Genomic DNA, 21307 nt, shown 5'->3' on the forward strand with positions numbered 1-21307 from the left:
CACTGCTGAGTTTTCCAAATGTGCTTGCATATTGAGTGCAGCACTTTCACAGCATCATCTTTCAGGATTTGAACTAGCTCAACTGGAATTCCATCACCTCCACTAGCTTTGTTCATAACGATGCTTTCTAAGGCCCACTTGACTTCACATTCCAGAATGTCTGGTTCTAGGTAAGTGATCATACCGTTGTGATTATCTTGGTCATGAAGATCTTTTTCATCCAGTTCTTCTGTGTATTATTGCCACCTCTTCTTAATATCTTCTGCTTCTGTTAGGTCCATACCATTTCTGTCCTTTATCGAGCCCATCTTTGCGTGAAATGTTCCCTTGGTGTCTCTAAATTCCTTGAAGAGATCTCTAGTCTTTCCCATTCTGTTGTTTTCCTCTATTTCTTTGCATTGATCGCTGAGGAAGGCTTTCTTATCTCTTCATGCTATTCTTTGAAACTCTGCATTCAGATGCTTGTATCTTTCCTTTTCTCCTTTGCTTTTCACTTCTCTTTTTTTCACAGCTATTTGTAAGTCCTCCCCAGACAGCCATTTTGATTTGTTGCATTTCTTTTCCATGGGGATGGTCTTGATCCCTGTCTCCTGTACAATGTCATGAACCTCCAACCATAGTTCATCAGGGACTCTATCAGATCTAGTCCCTTAAATTTATTTCTCACTTCCACTGTATAATCATAAGGGATTTGATTTAGGTCATACCTGAATGGTATGGTCTAGTGGTTTTCCCTACTTTCTTCAATTTAAGTTTAAATATGGCAATAAGGAGTTCATGGTCTGAGCCACAGTCAGCTCCCAGTCTATTTTTTTGCTGACTGTATAGAGCTTCTCCATCTTTGGCTGCAAAGAATATAATCAATCTGATTTTGATGTTGACCGTCTGGTGATGTCCATGTGTAGAGTCTTCTCTTGTGTTGTTGGAAGAGGGTGTTTGCTATGACCAGTGTGTTCTCTTGGCAAAACTCTATCAGCCTTTGCCCTGCTTCATTCCATACTCCAAGGCCAAATTTGCCTGTTACTCCAGGTGTTTCTTGACACCCTGCTTTTGCATTCCAGTCCCCTATAATGCAAAGGACATCTTTTGGGGGTGTTGGTTCTAAAAGGTCTTGTAGGTCTTCATAGAAGCATTCAATTTCAGCTTCTTCAGTGTTACTGGTTGGGGCACAGGCTTGGATTACCATGATATTGAATGGTTTTGCATCCAGATGTGAGAGTTGGACTGTGAAGAAGGCTGAGTGCCAAAGAATTGATGCTTTTGAAGTGTGGTGTTGGAGAAGACTCTTGAGAGTCCCTTGGACTGCAAGGAGATCCAACCAGTCCATTCTGAAGGAGATCAGCCCTGGGATTTCTTTGGAAGGAATGATGCTAAAGCTGAAACTCCAGTACTTTGGCCACCTCATGCGAAGAGTTGACTCATTGGAAAAGACTCTGATGCTGGGAGGGATTGGGGGCAGGAGGAGAAGGGGATGACAGAGGATGAGATGGCTGGATGGCATCACTGACTCAGTGGACGTGAGTCTCAGTGAACTCCAGGAGTTGGTGATGGACAGGGAGGCCTGGCGTGCTGCAATTCATGGGGTCGCAAAGAGTCGGGCACGACTGAACGACTGATCTGATCTGACTGCATTTCTGAATCTTGTTGACCATGATGGCTACTCCATTTCTTCTAAGGGATTCCTGCCCACAGTAGTAGATATAATGGTCATCTGAGTTAAATTCACCCATTCCAGTCCATTTTGGTTCACCGATTCCTAGAATGTCGACATTCACTCCTGCCATCTCTTGTTTGACGACTTTCAATTTGCCTTGATTCATGGACCTAACGTTCCAGGTTCCTATGCAATATTGCTCTTTACAGCATCAGACCTTGCTTCTATCACCAGTCACATCCACAGCTGGGTATTGTTTTTGTTTTGGCTCCATCCCTTCATTCTTTCTGGAGTTATTTCTCCACTGATCTCCAGTAGCAAATTAGGCACTTACAGACCTGGGGAGTTCCTCTTTCAGTATCCTATCATTTTGCCTTTTCATACTGTTCATGGGGTTCTCAAGGCAAGAATACTGAAGTGGTTTGCCATTCCCTTCTCCAGTGGAACACATTCTGTTTAGCCCATTTCAATTTATTGTCTGCCCTAAATTTCTCTTTATCTGTTGGCATATCTTTTCTCCTATGATACCATGCACACTTTTTAGACACCTTGGTCTTTTCGAAAAACAAGGCAAAATAAAAGAACTAGAGGAACTATAGAAGGAGGGAAATTAGAAGAGGAAGAAAGAAGAGAAAAGTCTAAAATGAGATGAACAATTGTACAATTAATTTGGACTGCATAAGTTGCTAAGAGAATGGTTTACACACCTCTACTACATTCTTCTCTGCTCAGACAGTAGAGACTCTGCCTACAGTGTGAGACACCCCAGTTTGATCCCTGGGTTGGGAAGACCCCCTGTAGAAGGGAGTGGTTACCCACTCCACTATTATTGCCTGGAAAATTCCATGGATAGAGGAGCCTGTCAGATGGACACAGCTGAGTGACTTTCATTTCCCACTACATTCTTAGCAAATCAAATCTTGAAATGCTTTTTCAATATTCTTTTTTTTGCCTAACTTTTTATAAACCTAATCTGATATGGTGGGTAAGCACCAGACCTCATTCATCTGAGAATGTCGCCAGCCTAGCACTTTGTCTAGGACATAATAGAAGCTTAGTAAGTAGACATCGATTTAAAAACATAATGCAGTACTCAGATTTTTAAAGGATGATTGGGAAATTAATGTTGATTCTTTTTAATTATTTTACTAGAAACACAATAATCAGGTGAAAAAGAAACATGTAGTGCTTACAGTGGGGGTGGAAGAGGGTTCTGGCGATGATTTTTCTTCTGCATGAAAAGGACACAGCTCTTTCAAATTCAGCAGCTGAGTGGATCCATATGCCTTCCAGGCAGAATGTAGCCAGGGTAATGCTACAGATAATGTAATTAATTAACCCTTTTGTAGTCTCAGAATTTCAAACTTCTAGGTAATGGCATTTGTATAGTAATTTTCCTTGGTTCTATAAAAGATCTTTAGCAGAATCACAAAATAAGATTTGCATTTAGATGTAAATGGTGGAAGTAAGGCAGTGGAAGTTATTAAAATGAATATGATAAATTTGGATAAAAGTGGCTTAGTACTATAAACTATATCTTGCATGTTATTTGTATTCAGGAAATCATTGGTGAATGCCCACATGTAAGCTTTCTTTGCTTTGTAATATCTATTCTGGTTTGATTTGATGATTAGCATTTTCTTTAAAATGAGGGATGACTTCAAATTTTGGAAAGAAACTATTTTATTTTATAGAAGCTAGTGTTCTTGCCTGGAGAATCCCAGAGACAAGGGAGCCTGGTGGGCTGCCGTCTATGGGGTCGCACAGAGTCGGACACGACTGAAGCGACTTAGCAGCAGCAGCAGCAGCAGCAGTAAGTCTAAAATAGGGCTTGCCAGGTGGCTCAGTGCCGAAGAAGCCACCTGCCAAGCAGGAGACAGGTTCAATCCCTAGGTCGAGAAGATTCCTTGGAGAAGGAAATGGGAACCCACTCCTATATTCTTGCCTGGGAAATCCCCTGGACAGAGGAGCCTGGCAGGCTACAGTCCAGGAGGTTACAAAGAGTCAGATACAACTTAGCAACTAAACCACCACCACCAAATCTAAAATCATTTTAGGATTATCTCATAGTAAATGTGTAACAGGATATGGCTGCATAGAGAGACCCAATGAATGAATAACTTCTTGAAATGGAGGTCATGGAGTCAGTTGGTCCTCTAGATGAGACTCAGTGTGGAGTGTCACTTCCTAGGCCATGACAGACAGAAGGTGACATGCTGGAAGGAAACAGCCTCGCTAGTGGAGGGACCAAACTTAGAACATAGTGAGAAAATAATATATCTCAACATACTAATCCACAGTTATTCTTTTTTTAAATTTTATTTTATTTTTAAACTTTACAATATTGTATTAGTTTCGCCAAATATCGAAATGAATCCGCCACAGGTATACCCGCGTTCCCCATCCTGAACCCTCCTCCCTCCTCCCTCCCCTACCCTCCCTCTGGGTCGTCCCAGTGCACCAGCCCCAAGCATCCAGTACCGTGCATCGAACCTGGACTGGTGACTCGTTTCATACATGATATTATACATGTTTCAATGCTATTCTCCCAAATCTCCCCACCCTCTCCCTCTCTCACAGAGTCCATAAGACTGATCTATTCTTAAAGTGTGCTTGTCTTGAAAATTGACCACTAAGTTAAATGCTGACCTCCGAGATATATCACATAACAAAACATCCCCCATATTTGAAAAACAAAAAAATGCATATGCTCAATCTCCCTAACTTTCTCTGCTTCTCTCTCTCTCTTCCTGCTACTCCTTCTCTTCTATTCATTCAAGCCTCAAAATGTGAGCAGACATGTATATCTAAACAATTAACAATTCTTCTGATTTATGATCACAATTGTATACATTCTGAGGAACTTTTTTTCTTCCTCTTGTGAAAAAGGTATTTTACTCCGACTCTGCTCTTAATTGTGGAAATCAGTGGTTTTAATGTGCCCAGTGTCCATTTGTATTGATGAATGTATTAATATCGCTATTTAATTGTGAGTCTTTAAACAGAACAAAATCTTGCCCAAGAGCTTACCAGGTGGTGCTAGTGGTAAAGAACCTGCCTGCCAATGTAGGAGACAGAAGAGATGAGGGTTCGATCCCTGGGTTAGGAAGATCCTCTGAAGTAGGGGATGGCAACCCATTCCAGTATTCTTGCCTGGAGAATCTCACAGATAGAGGAGCCAGGTGGGCTACAAACCATAGGGTCACAAAGAGTTTGACATGACTGAAGCAATTTAGCACGCATGCACCTAATCTTGCCCAAATGTCATTTCAATGCCAATCAAATCTGAAGACTCTAGATGAGAGTAAATAAAACCCTCTTACTTTCCTTATGGGACTTTACTCTGCCCAGCCTCAGGTATTTTGCTGAAAATGAGATTGGTTGCTCCAGTTTAGTTTCAGAAAATAATTTATAATAAAAATAGCTCATGAGAGTCACATTAGTAGTCAAAGACAGAGAGGATTTAATGAGTGGGAATGCCTGGATTGATTGGGCTTCCCTTGTAGCTCAGCTAGTAAAGAATCCACCTGCAATGAGGGAGGCCTGGGTTTGATCCCTGGGTTGGGAAGATCCCCTGGAGAAGGGAAAGGCTACCCATTCCAGTATTCTGGCCTGGAGAATTCCATGGACTGTATAGCCCATGGGGTTGCAAAGAGTCGGACACAACTGAGTGACTTTCACTTTCAATGCCTGGAAAACACTAAAATGACACAAAGGCAGAAGTTGTGTAGAGAAAAAAGAGATGTTCTGCCAAGAGATACAACAGATGCTTCATTCTAGGGGAATTTAATGTATGAAGCCAGTAGACTTAATTTTAGATAAGTATCAAACATATTTTCAGATGTAAGTTAATTTTCCTGTATCAGTGAGACTTTCAGGTTTGGTGATAGAACTTAAAATTATGTTTCTGAACTGCAAGTTTCTGAATTGACAGAAACAATTGTCAGGCAATTGACAATTGAAGGCACAATTGCTAAGATATCTAGAGTTGGAAAATTGAGGGCTTGTTAAAATATAGCCCAAATCCAGAACTTGTGAGATAATTGCCTACTTAAGCTAGCATTTGTAACAACTTCTGACTATGTGCCATCCTTACATCCTATACGTTTCGGGTTTTGAATAGGTAAGGGTAAGCTGTTTATAATCAGAAAAGAAAATAGTTTTGTAATATAAAGTTCCACATGGATTTATTTGCCTTGGGTCATATTGTGTCGTTCTTGTTGTAACACACATGCTATGTATATTATAACCATATCATTAAAGCTGTAGATATCTCCACAGACGTGGATAGAAATGAAACATTTCTATTCTTTTGTTTTGTTCTTTCCATTGGGTATCCTGTTGTACTTTGTCAGATTGGAAGCTTTGAAAGTACATGTTCCAAGTAGGAGATGTCTCCCTGCTCTCCTCCGCAGGTGTCTGGTATCAAGCCACAAGCCCAGGGGACTTCCAATAAATAGAAATTTACTGCTACAACTGCAACTACCAGATATAAAGATCAATAGAATAAAAAATTGAGTCCTACTCCAGGTTCCATGGTAATTTTGTTTTGATGAAACCCCAGGGCCAGTAAGGAGGGATCTATGTATGGGAAGGAAAGACTGGAGAAGAAGGACATTTTTCCTGGTTTCTTATAATGACAAAACCCATAAACTTGTTGGACACGGAAAAGCTCTTCTAAGCATCTTTTGTAGACTAAGTTGGAAGGAAAGAGAAAGAGATAGCTTGCATTTCTTTTCAAACACACAGGTTTGTCAAATGCCATCCTCCTATAATATCTTTAAAAAATGGGTGCAGTGAATTATTTAATTCTGAACACAGTCCATTCCATCATTGTCACTTCAGCAAATGCAGTTCGGCTCAGTAAAGGTTTAAGAAAAAAAGTGAAACTGTTAGTCACGCTGGACTCTGCAACCCACGGGCCAGCCCATCGGGCTCCCCTGTCCATGGGATTCTCCAGGCAAGAATACTGGAGTGGGTTGCCATGCCCTTTTCCAGTGGATCTTTCCAACCCAGGGATCAAACCCAGGTCTCCTGCATTGCAGGTGGATTCTTTACTGTCTGAGCCACCAGGGAAGCCCAGTTCTGCTCAGAGAATGATTTAAATAAGAGGTTCCCACTTGTGATCCAAGCTCGTTGGCCTCTGCATCCTGTTTCTTTTTCCTTTTTGTAATTTTTTTTAATAATTTTATTATTTTTTAATTTTATTTTATTTTTAAACTTTACATAATTGTAATTTTTAAAAATTTTATTTTTGAGCAGTTTAGTTCAATATGTGTTTAGAAAAAAGAGGTCCATTTTGTGAAAAGGGGTGGTTTGCTATTTCTTTCACATTCTCTACCTAAATGTAATTTCAGTGCCTTTTTGTTTTTCATTTTAACAAATATAAATATTTGTACAGAGGAATCTAGCTAATTTACATCAGCATCAGAAAAAAATACTCTTTGGGATTTTTAAACTACTAATTCTTCAAGGAAAGCTTATTAGTGGTTTTACAGTGGAATTTAAAAAAAAGATGAGAGTAAGGTCATCAATGGAAGGTCTGTCCTGGGTTTCTGAAGGACTTTAGTGCCTTGCAGAGTTTTCAGGTCTATAAACTTCTAATGTTCTCTAGACCCTCCTTCAATATGTGCAGTATCACAGTATTTGAGCTACTAATATGATGACTTAAAGATCTATCCTCATGTATCTTAATACATAGAGGTTCCATGGGACATCAGAGTTACTCTAGTTAGTACTTTTTAGAATGATAAATCTGTCAAATTCTCAAAAAAGAGGCTTCTGTGTTACATTAGAATTTATAAAGTTTCCATTTCCTTCACTCTTCATTGTAAAAATATTGTTTTCCTTTGACTTTCTTTCATTGCTGCTGGGGAAATTGATCCTTCTTTATATTTCTTTTCCCAGCTCCCTCAACTTCATGTATCTCTTGGCACAGGGCTACCTGTAAGCACTTAGGTAACAGAGTTAAACAAAATATTCAGCAATGTGGGTAATGATATAGTGTAGTATTTATAACAGCAACATCATAATTAAACAAATTGTGATGTTGGTTTAGACCCTAAGTTGTGTCTGACTCTTCCCATGGACTGTAGCCACCAGGCTCCTCTGTCATTGGAATTTTCCAGGCCAGCATACTGGAGTGGGTTGCCATTTCCCTCTCCAAGGGATCTTCTTGACCCAGGGATGGAACCCAGGTCTCCTGCGTTGCAGATAGATTCTTTACCAACTGAGCCACCAGGGAAACCTCAAAATAAACACAAACTGCCCTCTCTGAGGCATGAACTCAGGAACTACACGGAAGCAAATTATATTATACCCCAAAATGCTATTTCACTGCTATTTAAATGATGATTGCAAGCAATTTATTAATGATTGCTTAATAAGAAGAAAATTTTATTATATAATAAGTTATTAGAGCAGCTACAAAACTATGGATAGTATAATCTTGTCCTTGTGCAAAGTTGCTTCAGTCATGCCCGACTCCATGGACTTTATGGACTGTCGCCCACCAGGTTCTTCTGTCCACGGGATTCTCCTGGCAAAAATACTGGAGTGGGTTGCCAGCCTTCAATCGCAACTACATTCCAAAGTGTATATAGGGCTTCTCTGGCAGCTCAGTGGTAAAGAATCTGCCTGCCAATGTGAGGGACACGAGTTCGAGCCTTGATCTTGGAAGATCCCACATGCCTTGGAGCAACTAAACCCTTGCACCACAACTGTTGAGCCTGTATTCTAGAGCCTGGAAGCAGCAACCACAGAGCCCACATGCTGCAGCTGCTGAAACAATGTGCTCTAGAGCCCATGCTCTGCACCAAGAGAAGCCCACCAGGATGAGAAGCCCACCAGGATAAGAAGCCCACCAGGATAAGAAGCCCACACATTGCAACTAGAGAGTAGCCCTTGCTTGCTACATCTAGAAAAAGCCCTCACATGAATGAAGACCCAGCACAGCCAAAAATAAATAAAAATAATAAATACGTAAAATTTTAAAAAAGAAATGTAATAAAAAATTACAAAAAATGTGTGCACATAGAAAAAATGCTGGAAGGGGGTACACCAAAATACACAAAGATTATCTTTGATTATTGGGCTTTTTTTTTTTTTTAAACAAATATTTTGCCTTGAGCATGTATTTCTAGCATAAAGTACTGACGGCCAATTTACTCAGAACCTGGTGGAAACTTGGTACTGTGCTAAGTGTGTGTAGCTATTACCATATTTAATCCTTGGCACATACTGTAAAGTAGTTATGAATTTCATTTTATGTGGAGGAAACCCACAACTCAGAAATGAAGAGTAAGTCATATTAAATCACATAGCTGGTAACAATAATTATCATCCCCATTTTATAGGTAAAACCACCAAGTCTCAGGGATTAATTATTAATAACTTGCTTAAGATCACCTTGGAAATAAGTAGTAGTATGGATTTGAACCCAGGTCTTTCTGATTGCAAATGTTCCAGTGTTTCCAACATATCACACTTCCTCTCTAAAAACAAGCAATGATAGTGGTAACAAAAAAAGTACATTAAAAAGTGTAATGAAGAAAGAAGGATATCCAATAGGACACAGAAATTATTTGTATCTGCATTATTATCTCAGCTGATTAGCTGCTCTTCCTAAGCCCTCTGACCTTTGCCCTTGTTTGTAGATCTGTGTAGTATGTATGAAACACATAGTATCTTTTTCAGAGCATGTGTCTTCTGAGAATTTCAAAGTTCACAGAATAAATATTTCCTTAGTAAATGTCTGTTGTTGTTTTAGCTAGTAATAATCCTGTTTGACCCAAGTTAAACTTCAGAGAGTTGGAAAGTTTGTATCCACTCATAATCTGCAAATAATGTGTGCTCTGAGATTATATTCATACAGCATTTTTTCCTAGATTCATGATTTCCTGTCTGTTATTGGGCTTAGAAGATGCATATAAAAAGTGCAAACATTACTGGCGTAAATATGGTATGTCACCAAAAACCTCTGTGGAAACCCAAAGATAGATAAGAAATAATGAGGTTTATAGATTCATTAGCATTTGAATGATGAAGCATGTATATGTGTTACTCCTTTGATCAATACTGCCCTGGAGGGAAAGTACTGTATTTAATTGTCTTTCACAGACCTTCCACTGTGGACATCTGGTTGCTATGCAGTCCTGTAGCAGGACATTTCGTTGCATCAGTGTTGTAGAATTCAACTTCTTACTTTATTACCAGTGATGGTATATGTATGAGAAAAATTGTATGAAAACCCTGGTCAGAATGCTAGAAACACGATCAGGAGGGCGCCTCTATTCTCTGTGCATTGCTTGGACTTGCCTAGCAGGCGTGCTGTAGGTGAACATGTCATATCCTTCTAGGTAGTTTTTAAATTTGAATGATTTTATTATATACGTTGTGTTAATTATCTACATCTGTGAGCTATTTCATTAGATGAGTTCCACTGCGTTAGGAATACTTCCTTTTTATAGATGCCTTTCATTTTGCAATCACCCAAACTACTTGCAAACTTTGCATATGCATACGGGGCCAAGGCAACATTTAATTGTGGGGGAAAAAATCAAATTGCTTTAGAGTCAGAGAGATCTGACATCAAGGACTGACATCATTGTTTTCCAGCTCTGTGATTTTTCAGGGAATTATTCAATCCATGAATGTGTTAGTCTCTTAATCTGTGAAATGGGGACATTAATACCTATCTTATGGAATCTTGAAAAGAATTAAAAGAGTAACACAAATAGAAAAGCTTGACTCATCATGTCAATTATTTTCTTTCTCCTTTTTACCTCCTCTCTATCGTCTGTACTGACAATGTATTCAAAGACAACTACTGTTTGTCGTAATAATTTAAAACAAAATTTAGAAAACTTTTTTTTCTTAGCTAGGAAATGTATTACATGACATGTATTGGGGAGGGGTATGGGTTTGCCTGCTTGAAGCTTGCATTAAAATTATGTGCCTCCGCGCTGGCCAGTTGACAAGGAGGAGTGTGCTGCTGAGGCAACCACACGAGTGATGGCAGCTGGCCGCCAGTGTGGGATGTCAAATACACCCTGAATAAAATACAAAGTACATAATCTGTAAGTGGATAATTGAGAATGTCTTATATTCGGTTTCTATGCTTATGACCTGGTGGCACACATGAGGGATGGGGTAATCCAGGAGTTAATGGAGGGCAAATTCTAAAATGCCCTGAAACTTATCTTACTACAGAGAAGCATGTGGTGTCTACCAGGTTTCTGCTTGTTAATTTCTATGGTTGCTGCTACTGGGGAAATTGTCCTCATTTGCATTGTCTTTCAGTGACCTACCTGGAGGCAAACACCTGCAGACACTTTATGTTCACAGAAGTATCACTTGGGACAGAGACCCACATCCATTCAGTGCAACCAACTATGTTAAAATAACATTATGGACAAATATTTCAAAGCTTAACATTTCAAATGGTCGCTTCACATACTATTTTACCCCCTCTTATTGCTCTTGAGTAATATATATTGCTGCCAACATAACTTCTTGGCCTCTCCTTTGCCCTGTGTGTTTTTAAATTATCCAATGGAATTCTTACAGAGTTGTAATTGTAGTTCAGTAACTGCATTCACTTTTTTTAAGAAAAAGGAAAAAAATCCCTGGTGAAAAAATGGCTTGCTTTTAGTTTAAAAAAAAAGAATTAAAAAAAAAAAAAAACCAGTAAAGTGGAAATGCATTTGAAAATGTGGTTAGGTATATGTTACTTATAAATTATGCATGTGTGCATGATTACATATTAAAGAGAATCTGTTAGTCATAAAAATTATCATTCGCATATTGTACCATATATAAATTAATTTATTCTAAATACAAGTATATATGTATATACAATAAAAAAATCCACATAATTATAACTTTATAAATTTTACATTTTAAGAAAAGTGGTCTGGACAGGAAAATTCTGAATGTGTATCTCATTTTTAAAGAGATATAAGTTTTTTTTTTTTTTTTAAGCTATGTCCTTTGATTACTTACACCATTCTCCAGAATAATGGTTTGGAGTTGAAACGTTTCCTTTCTTGAATTAATGTTCAAAGTTTCTTTTTATTTAATTAATTTATTTTTATTTGTATGTATGTGTGTATGTGCTTTAATAGTTATAGCAAAATATATTCAGCTGCTTTGGGGTCCCCAGGGATGTTTTTTAAAGTTCCTCTCTCTGTAATGTCGAGATACTGTTTGCATTGAAGCTATAAACTTTATTTTGGCTTAGTTATAGAGTTCACTCAAGGAGGAAACTCAAGTCATACTTACAGAAAATAGGTTAACAACTTTCAAAGTGGTCATGACAAATTAATATGTTCAGCACAAATGTAATCAAAATGCGATTGGTTGTTACTATTTTTTTTAATGGCTTAAACAACTAAAAAGTCTGTCTTAAAGATAGACTTTTTTCCCTTAAGCAGCCACACTTAAAGACTCTGGTGTTTAGGTTTTGTCTTTTCATTTAGAGCCTTCTTAGCCATGGAAATACAGAATAAAATTTAGGTTATTTTATATATGTGACATTCATCAATTAATCTTTTTATTGGTACTGGGAAACATCAGGTAAATTCTCTAATGACTACTGATAGTAGTTTGGGTTCGTGTGTATATTAAAGATTTTTTTATTACCATCCTAGTTCACTCTGTCCAACATTCTGCTTTCCATAAGGATCAAGTTTTATTAAATATTTGGTTGAAAGAAATTCCTGTGAGTATTGTAATGCACACAGAATGATTTACTTTATAGAGTAAATCATTTACTTTAAAGAAATGAAAGGAATACAGTGGATGCTGAAATAAGTGAGCCTTTTTAGAAATAATTATTAATATTTAGTTATGTGATTTGTACATCTCAGAACTAAGTTCATTGTCACCTATCATGGCTTTTAATAATGATTACTATCTATGTTCTTCTAGGGCCATCAGGTGTCTCCTGGGCTCGTAACAGAGTCTGCCTTCTCTTCATGAGCAGAATTCAAGATTCGTTATTCTCCCAGGCCACAGCCACCAAGTGGGAAAGCTGAGGCATTTCTACTCCTCAGATCAGGTAAAATAAATCCTAGCTTCAGAAGGGTAGCTTGATTTTGTTTGAACCGGAATTCTCCAAATTGGAGAGTTGTAATAATCATATGGTAAATATATTTGCTGCTATTTTCATTTCACCTGTATAGAATAATCCAGCCAGAGAGAGGTTGGAATAAGAAATTGAAAATGTAGAGAGCTGCTAGGAAATGATTCACCCAACCCCTCATCAGAATTTGAGACCAGCTCAGCTGATTAGTGGATAGACATGATCCCTCCCTCTGATGGAATTCATGTTAATTCTGGAAATCTAAAACCAAAGACTTAATACCCCTAAGAGGATGTGTTCTAAGTCACAGGGCAGAGGAGGCCAGTGAATGTGCCCCATGTATCCCTTCCATAGCCCATGGGTGGAATCAGAAGTTGCCAGGATAAATTTCTCCTCAAGCAATCTCCTTTCCTAGTTTTTCCACGAAGAAACTTGACACGGATCTGAAAATACTAATTTCTAATCACCAGCGTCTTCATTTGCAAGTCCTATTCGTTTCTACTTCTTCTGCTCCTGGCCCACCTGCTCTTACTCCTGGTATATTTCAGCGAGGGAAGAAAATCCAGGAGGGGAGACCGTGAACTTAGCTACAAAATAAGTCAAGGGAGAAATGAAGTACTAATTAAGAAAGCCGGGGTGTTATGCAAATGCTCCTGCACCGAAGGCAGCCTAATGAATGTGCCCGGAGTGGCTGGGCGTCTTCCGCGCCGACAGCTGGCTCCCAGGAAGGTCAGGCACAGGCGGGCGCGAGGGAGCATAATCCTTCAGATTGGCAGCTCTGCCCCCTGGTCACCGTTTGATTATCTCCCAAATTGCTGTATTTCACAGAGATAATGATTTTTTATGGTCACAGATTTGAAGACAACTGCTGTATCCTCAGGGTTGTCGTTCTGCAAGGAGCCGCGGCAGCTTCCTTCAGAGGAGAGAGAGGGGTGAGAGTTTCTTCTCCTTTTCTCTCCCTTGAAACTTCCTGGAATGTTTTCTTATCATCATGAAAGCAGCATCTGTGATTAAGGGATCCACCCCTGTTCTGATGAATCCCAACCCTTTTCGTGTTCCTCAGCCAGGGCTAGGGTCTGGAACTAGCAGACCCAAGTGTTCCAGTATTTTCTCCTAGTCAGGAGAAGGATACTGTTCCCTCCACAAACTTGTGTTTGTACTTAAAATGAGAAAAGAAAGTTCACCTGGTCCTTCTCCAGAATCCCGTGTGTAAGTGTGAGAGTGAGTGTGGATATGTGTGTGTGTGAGGGTACATACAAGGTACATGTATGTACCATGACCTGAGGCCCATCCACGGAGAGCTCAGGAAGAGCAGGTCACCTCTGCTGACCCCAGGTGAAGCTTGCTCGAGGTGGGGCATGAGGCTGTGACTCACCCTCTCTTTTGATTCTTTTTTAAAATTTTTTATTAAAATATAGTTATTTGCAATGTTGTGTTAGTTTCAGGTATACCAGCAAAGCGATTCAGTCATGTACATACACACATACATATATTCTTTTCTTAGATTCTTTTCAATTATAGATTATTACAAGATATTGAGTATAGTTCCCTGTGCTATATAATAGGTCCTTGTTGGTCGACAAATATCATTTGGGTACTTTTAAAAATCCTTCAAAGTGGAAATTTTTGGTTGGGGTTCCCAAGTAGGATTTTTATTTAATTCTGATGTAAAAGCAATCAGGGGGAAAAAAAGTCTGACCATATGATTACTCTGCTTGAAGACTGGTTTATTTAATCTCACTTAAATGATTACTTGTGCACTCAGGATCACCAGAAGCATACTTATTTTTTCTTAAGAGAGTGACCACCGAAGTTCCAAAGTTCAGGTATGAACTTGATTGTCTGTTGATACGGGGACATGACCGTCACAATCTGAAGCCAATTTCTGCAAGGACGTTCTTTTCACCTGGTAAAGGTACATCAAGGTTTTACCACTGGAAGAACTGCAACTTGGAGACCATTGTGTTTCAATTCAGCCTTAATTATTTCAACATTGCTGGGATTTTAATATTTATGAAGAAAAGGATTGCCCGGGATTCACATTTTAAATCACCTCTCTCATCTTAATTGAAGGAAAAAGTAAATAGTGTAAATGAAGCCCACTTGGCTTGAGGCCTTGTTGATGTGAATCTAGAAAATATGAATTCAAAGGTGGCTTTGATCCCCAAATCCATAGATACCTTTTACAAAATGCTTTGGTACAGTCAGCCCTAGATATCTGTGGGTTTCAGAACCAGGGTTAGTTGAATCCAGGGATGGAACTTGCAGGTAGAGAGGGCTGCCTGTAAATCATTTTTTTCAACAGTTTCAGTGATTCTTACCAGATAATTGCTCTACAAGTAAAGGAAAAAGAAAACGTTTAGCAAGATTAGGCAGGCAAGTTAAGATTGCTGTTCTAGATGGGCTGGCCAGGGCTCTTGAGCAGCTGGTATTCAGCTGAGACTTGGAAAGTCACGTGCATATCAAGGGGAAGAGTGTCCAAGCAGAAGAAACAGAGAAGTTTTATAGATGATGGGAGGAGCATGGTTTCTGTTCTAAGTGGAATGGACAGCTTTAAACCACCTGCAAGCGGACACTGAGGATTTCCACCATTTACAATGATGAAAGCACTGAAGTGGACGTCCTTGAGCATATATCTTCGTGTCTTGTCCATTCTTTCTTTGAATAAATGTTATTAAGTGCCACTCTGTGCCATTGCTGTACTAGGCACCAGGGATCCAACTCTGAGGAGAGTAGACACAGTATTTTCCAACACAGAGCTCATAGTATATGGCCTTATGGTTTCCTATGTTTATCTTCAGTGTTTAATTATTTTTAAGGGGCCATCGGAGCTACCAGGAAAGCCCCAGGCTTAGAAATGAAATTACTCTATCAAAATGAATGCACATTTCAAATCATACACACATAGGTTATATATTTAAAAGTAAATACCCATGCTGTTCCCAAGAAAAGTTGTACCAATGCATCATCATAGAGTGTCATATCTGATGTGACACTACCATCATATAGTCATTTCGACACATTTAAAATATACACGTGCTATTATGAGCAACTTATCATGTTGCTCATTATAGACGCTGTAGACATATCAAGTATATCTGCAGTGTAAATTTCTGAGTGGACTTGCTGGGTCACATGGCATGTTCATTTATAATTTCTTTTGGATATTGCCAAGCTCATGTCCATAGAACTTGTACTAAGCAGGGTATGAAAGTGTTCCACATAAAGTACCTGCCTCCTTCACAGGTGAAAACTGGTATCTGTCTAGTTTCAATTTGCGTTTCCCTGATGAGGAATTAGTTTGGACTTAGTTTAACATGTTTTAGAGCCATTTATTTGTGTTTCTCTTTTGGTGAATTCTCTGTTAATGCATTTTGCCCATTTTGTAGTTGGGTGGTTGGTATATTTACTATTTATTTACATAAGCTCCTCATGTTTTAAAGAAGTATGTGTTAAATATGTTTCCTAATTAGTAATTTTTTTTCCTTTTGTTTTTGCTTGTGGATGTTTGCCTTGCACATATTTTTTATTTTTATAGAATTGAATTATTTTATCTTTTCTTTTAGGATTTTGATGTTTTGACCTCTAAAGTTTAAGTGAGTTGCAAAGTCTTTAAATTCCTGAGTCTGGTTCAAGTTTATAATTATAACTGCCTTTCTCTCTATTTGAATTTAAGTTGTTTGAGGGAAGAATAACTCATGTAAGTGGCTTTATATGAACTAATACATTTAATCCCCAAAATAGCCCAAAGAAGTTGGTGCAATTATTATTGTCATTTTATAGAGGAAAAGCATGAGATTCTGAGGTTGAATCACTTGCTTAATATTACACAGCTTACCAAGTTAAGGTGTCAGGATTTCAGGTCATGTGCTAGGATGCATGGGAGGCATAGTCAATAAAAGTTAATGAATTTCTGTATAGAACAGACTCAATTATTGCAATCTGTGATCATAGTACACAAAGTCTCGTCAGAATCACCCTCCCCAAGACCCCAACTCCACCCCAACATAGATAACCCATCCAAGACAGCTTTGCAAAAAGTGTATTTTTCTGAAATCATGTGTAAAAAAGGCTAAAGCTGAGCTTTTTGAAGAATGCTTCTCTTACTCATATAGAGACATTTTAAAAATGGGCATTCCTTCTTTGTCCCTTCTTTTACCAAGAGAAGTTTGTGTGTACCAAGCTTTCTAGACTTATCTGTGGGGTTGAGTTTAAGCTATCAGTCAAGCAGAAACCTAATGATGACCTGGAACTGGACAACGGTGGGTTTAGGCAGGGGCAGCACCAAGAGGAATGAGTCTCTGTAAGTCTTTAAAATTTAATGCACTACCCATTTGGAATTGTACACTCGGGTACCACATTAGATTGGCAGCATCTGTGAGGCAAAGGCACCAAGAGGAATGTTCAAAGAGGTAACATGTTAGCACTGTCCTCTTAAGTGGGGTTTCTGGTTAACAAAGTGATTGGTTGAGCAATGTCATTCTATCCAAATATTCATACTAAACAGAACTGAAAAGGCTGTCTTTGCACATTTCCAGACAATAAATATATATTAGAAGTTCATCTTTGTGGCAACCCTTGTGTTCTTATTCAAACGAATATCATTAATCATCTCATTCAATATTGGCTATGTTTATAATTTTTTTCACCCCAGAAGAATTTTTCATTATTTTTAAATGAATAATTCTAACTATAAGCATTAAAATAAAATCATTTTGCCTCCTTTCAACTCTAAACTGCTTTCTCTGTGTGTAAGTATCCATTTTCCTATGTACATGTGTGCAAGCTAAGTGTCGCACTCTTCTTCACGTCAATTCTTTGTGACGCTATGGACTGTAGCCCGCCAGTCTTATCTGTCCGTGGGATTCTCCAGGCAAGAATACTGGAGTGGGTTGCCATGCCTTCCTCCAGGGGATCTTCCCAACCCAAGAACTGAACCCAAGTCACCTGCATTGAGGCGAATTCTTTACCCACTGAGCCACCTGGGAAGCCCCTCCTATGCACAGCATCACTGATAAAAATATAGGAAATTGATCCAGTTTATTCAATGTATATTTAGTGTGAACCTGCTACTTGCCAAGAAATCTGAATCCCTGAACTCCAGCACTCAGGAGGATATCATATAGAACTTTTATAGCTTATTATCATTATGTAATGTTAGGAAGAGCTAGAAGAGAACCAAAAAAAGTGTAAGGGGAGGGAGGAGGGAGGAGGGTTCAGGATGGGGAACACATGTATACCTGTGATGGATTCATTTTGATATTTGGCAAAACTAATACAATTATGTAAAGTTTAAAAATAAAATAAAATTTAAAAAAATCAAAAAAAAAATCACACCTCAAAAAAAAAAAAAAAAGAAATCAGAATTGTTGTATATAATCATGCTGCAATCAAAATGTAGAGTTGGAGTGAAGATCAGTCTTTCATATGGAAATGTAATTTTATTATTCAAAGTGCTTTTGATGGGTCCACTGACATTCTATTAAGAAAATAGCTTTATTGAGAAATAATTCCCATACACACAATTCATCCATGTAATATGTAAAATTCAGCGGTTTTTATTGTATTCATAGATATGTGCCACTATCACCACAGTGAATTTTAGAACATTTTCAACACTCGAAAGAAATCTCATACACGTTTAGCTCTCACGCCTTACACTACCAACCCCCTGCTCCGAGCTATAGGCATCTACTAACCTACTTTCTGTCAGCATAGCTTTCCCCATTCTGGACATTTCATATGAATGGAATCTGCGTGATCTCTTGTAGCTAGCTTCTTTCACTTAGCATCAAAGTTCATTCATACCAGAGTATATAACAGTGCTTCCTTTCTTTTGATGGTCAAATAATATTCTATTGCACGGATATCCCATATTTTGTTTATCTCTTCATTCATCAATGGCACCTGGACTATTGTAAATAATGCAGCTGTAAACATGTGTTTAAGTTTCTGTGTGGACATAGGTCTTAATTTCCCCTTAGGTGTAAACCCAGGAATAGAATTCTGAATCATATGCTGGCTCTATGTTTAATTCTTTGAGGAACTGTCATACTTTTCCAGATTGGCTTCACCATTTTATATGGCCTCCAGCAGTGTATGAGGATTCCAACTTCTTTATTTCCTCACCAACAGTAAATTGAGAGAAAGAAAAACCATTTTAGGATTGCAATGAGGAATAAACACAGTTTTACGTAAGATGGCCAGAGGCAAAGGGCAAGCAAGGGAGCCAGTGCGGTGTCTAGGGAAAGAGCCCTTGGCAGAGGGAACTCTGTGTGCAGAGGCCTAGAGTGGGAACAGACTTGGACTCCCGGAGAGCAATCAGGAAACCAGAGTGGACATAGCATAGTCAGACTGAGCTAGGGAAGTGGTTAACAGGTGAGGGGTGAGCCAGCCATTTAGGGCCTTGAAGGTAATTTTGAATAGAATTCAGTGTTCCAGGAGATTAAGGATTTTGTCTAAAGGGACATAATCTGTATAATGGTTGATCTTCCAAGTGTCCATGATAAAAATAAAGCAAGAGAAAGCATAAGTGAGTTAATAACCTTGTCAGATCTCCAAACATAATGGTGTTTTATAAACTATCTGGATAGTTTAATTAACTGCACAACGGTCTCAGTGATCAACTGTGCCTAGCATGCTAGGTTCCTCCTTCCTTCTTTGGGCCTAGAAGAACTCTGGTTAGTTTACCTCTAAGGCCCTCTGTAAGACCCACTGTTGGTATGTTTGATGAGACATACTTCAGATATCTTTGAACCATGGTACTATAATTTAATGCCAGCAATTTACATCACTGTTTGGTGCATGTGGGGGGCCTCAATGAGAGAGGCACGTTTTGAATATCGTAGATAGACAGATAAAACCACTAATTGAAGCATGTGCATTTTTGATTGATTAGTATCTCTATTTAGCCTGAAGTTCCTTTGATCTGGTGATAAGAGGGTTTGTTTGAACAATTCCATGGCACTTGCACAAATTTAAATGTCCCCAGGACTGCTGCTGCTGCTGCTAAGTCGCTTCAGTCGTGTCCAACTGTGTGCAACCCCATAGACGGCAGCCCACCAGGCTCCCTCGTCCCTGGGATTCTCCAGGCAAGAGCACTGGAGTGGGTTGCCATTTCCTTCTACAATGCATGAAAGTGAAAAGTGAAAGTGAAGTTCCTCAGTCGTGTCCGACCCTCAGTGACCCCATGGACTGCAGTCTTCCAGGCGCCTCCATCCATGGGATTTTCCAGGCAAGAGTACTGGAGTGGGGTGCCATTGCCTTCCCCAGGACTAGGACAATTCAAACAATTGGGTATAAACAATAGAGAATGGCAGAGCCTGTGGCTAAACGGGAGAATATATGTCTTGCCTACAGGCAATCAAACTCAAATTTTTAAAAAATTCAGCTCTGTCTGAACAAAAATTGTCAGCTCTTGAATACTCTGCAAGGCTGGCAGTCTGCTAAAATCATTATGCAAATTATCTCATTAAGTCCTCCTAATAAATTATATGAGACAGGTGCCCCTATAACCCCCATTTTCCTGCAGTGAAAACCAAGACTCAGCAAAGGTAGCAGACTCTATGAAGAAGTAGAGTCAGAATGCAGAAACAAGCACTCTGGTTTCATAATCTGTGATCTTAATCACTTAATAAGATAACTATAACTGGCAGATAATCAACCAGCTATTCGCCCCACCAAGAATTATGAATAAGGCAAGATTTGGAAACATCTAAAGAAACATGGGGTCGCAAAAAGTCGGACACGACTGAGCGACTGATCTGATCTGATATGAAAGAAACATTTGCCTGCCAATGCAGGAGGTGTAAGAGACATAGGTTCTATTCCTGGGTCAGGAAGATCTCGGAGGAGGGCATGGCAACTCACTCCAGTATTCTTGCCTGGAGAATCCCATGGACAAAAGAGCCTATAGTCCATAGGGTCACAAAGAATCAGACATGAATGAAGCGACTTAGCATGCATACATTCAAAATATTACCACAATGTGTACTCACTGTAAAAATTATTCATGAGATAGGTTGTATTCTTTCTAATATGGAATCTTGAGAATTGGTATCTGTTTGGACTTACCTAGTGGCTCAGACGGTAAAGTGTCTGTCTACAGTGTGAGAGACCTGGGTTTGATCCCTGGGTTAGGAAGATTCCCTGGAGAAGGAAATGGCAACCCACTCCAGTACTCTTGCCTTGAAAATCCCATGGACAAAGGAGCTTGGTGCAGGCTACTGTCCATGGGGTCGCAAAGAGTTGGGCACGACTGAGCGACTTCACTTTCACTTACACATCTCAAATTAGAGTAGCCACATTTTCAGGGCTCTGTAGTTACAGAGGGATTATGCCTATCATAGAGGAGAGAAAAGATTTCAGAAGACTGGCTGCATTTTCACATTTAATTTTTCCTTCTAGATGATTTAATTAATCATCTAGGGCTGTAATTTAATTAAACTCCATTTTCTTAGAGGTAAAGCAGGAACTCCACCAATATAATAATTACAGGGGAGGAGTTGCCAGCAGGTGCTTTTCTTCTGATCTCATTAAGAAGTTTGTATGAACTCTCAGCACAAAGAGTT

This window comes from Bos javanicus, chromosome 23, assembly GCF_032452875.1.
Source record: "Bos javanicus breed banteng chromosome 23, ARS-OSU_banteng_1.0, whole genome shotgun sequence".
NCBI lineage: Eukaryota > Metazoa > Chordata > Mammalia > Artiodactyla > Bovidae > Bos > Bos javanicus.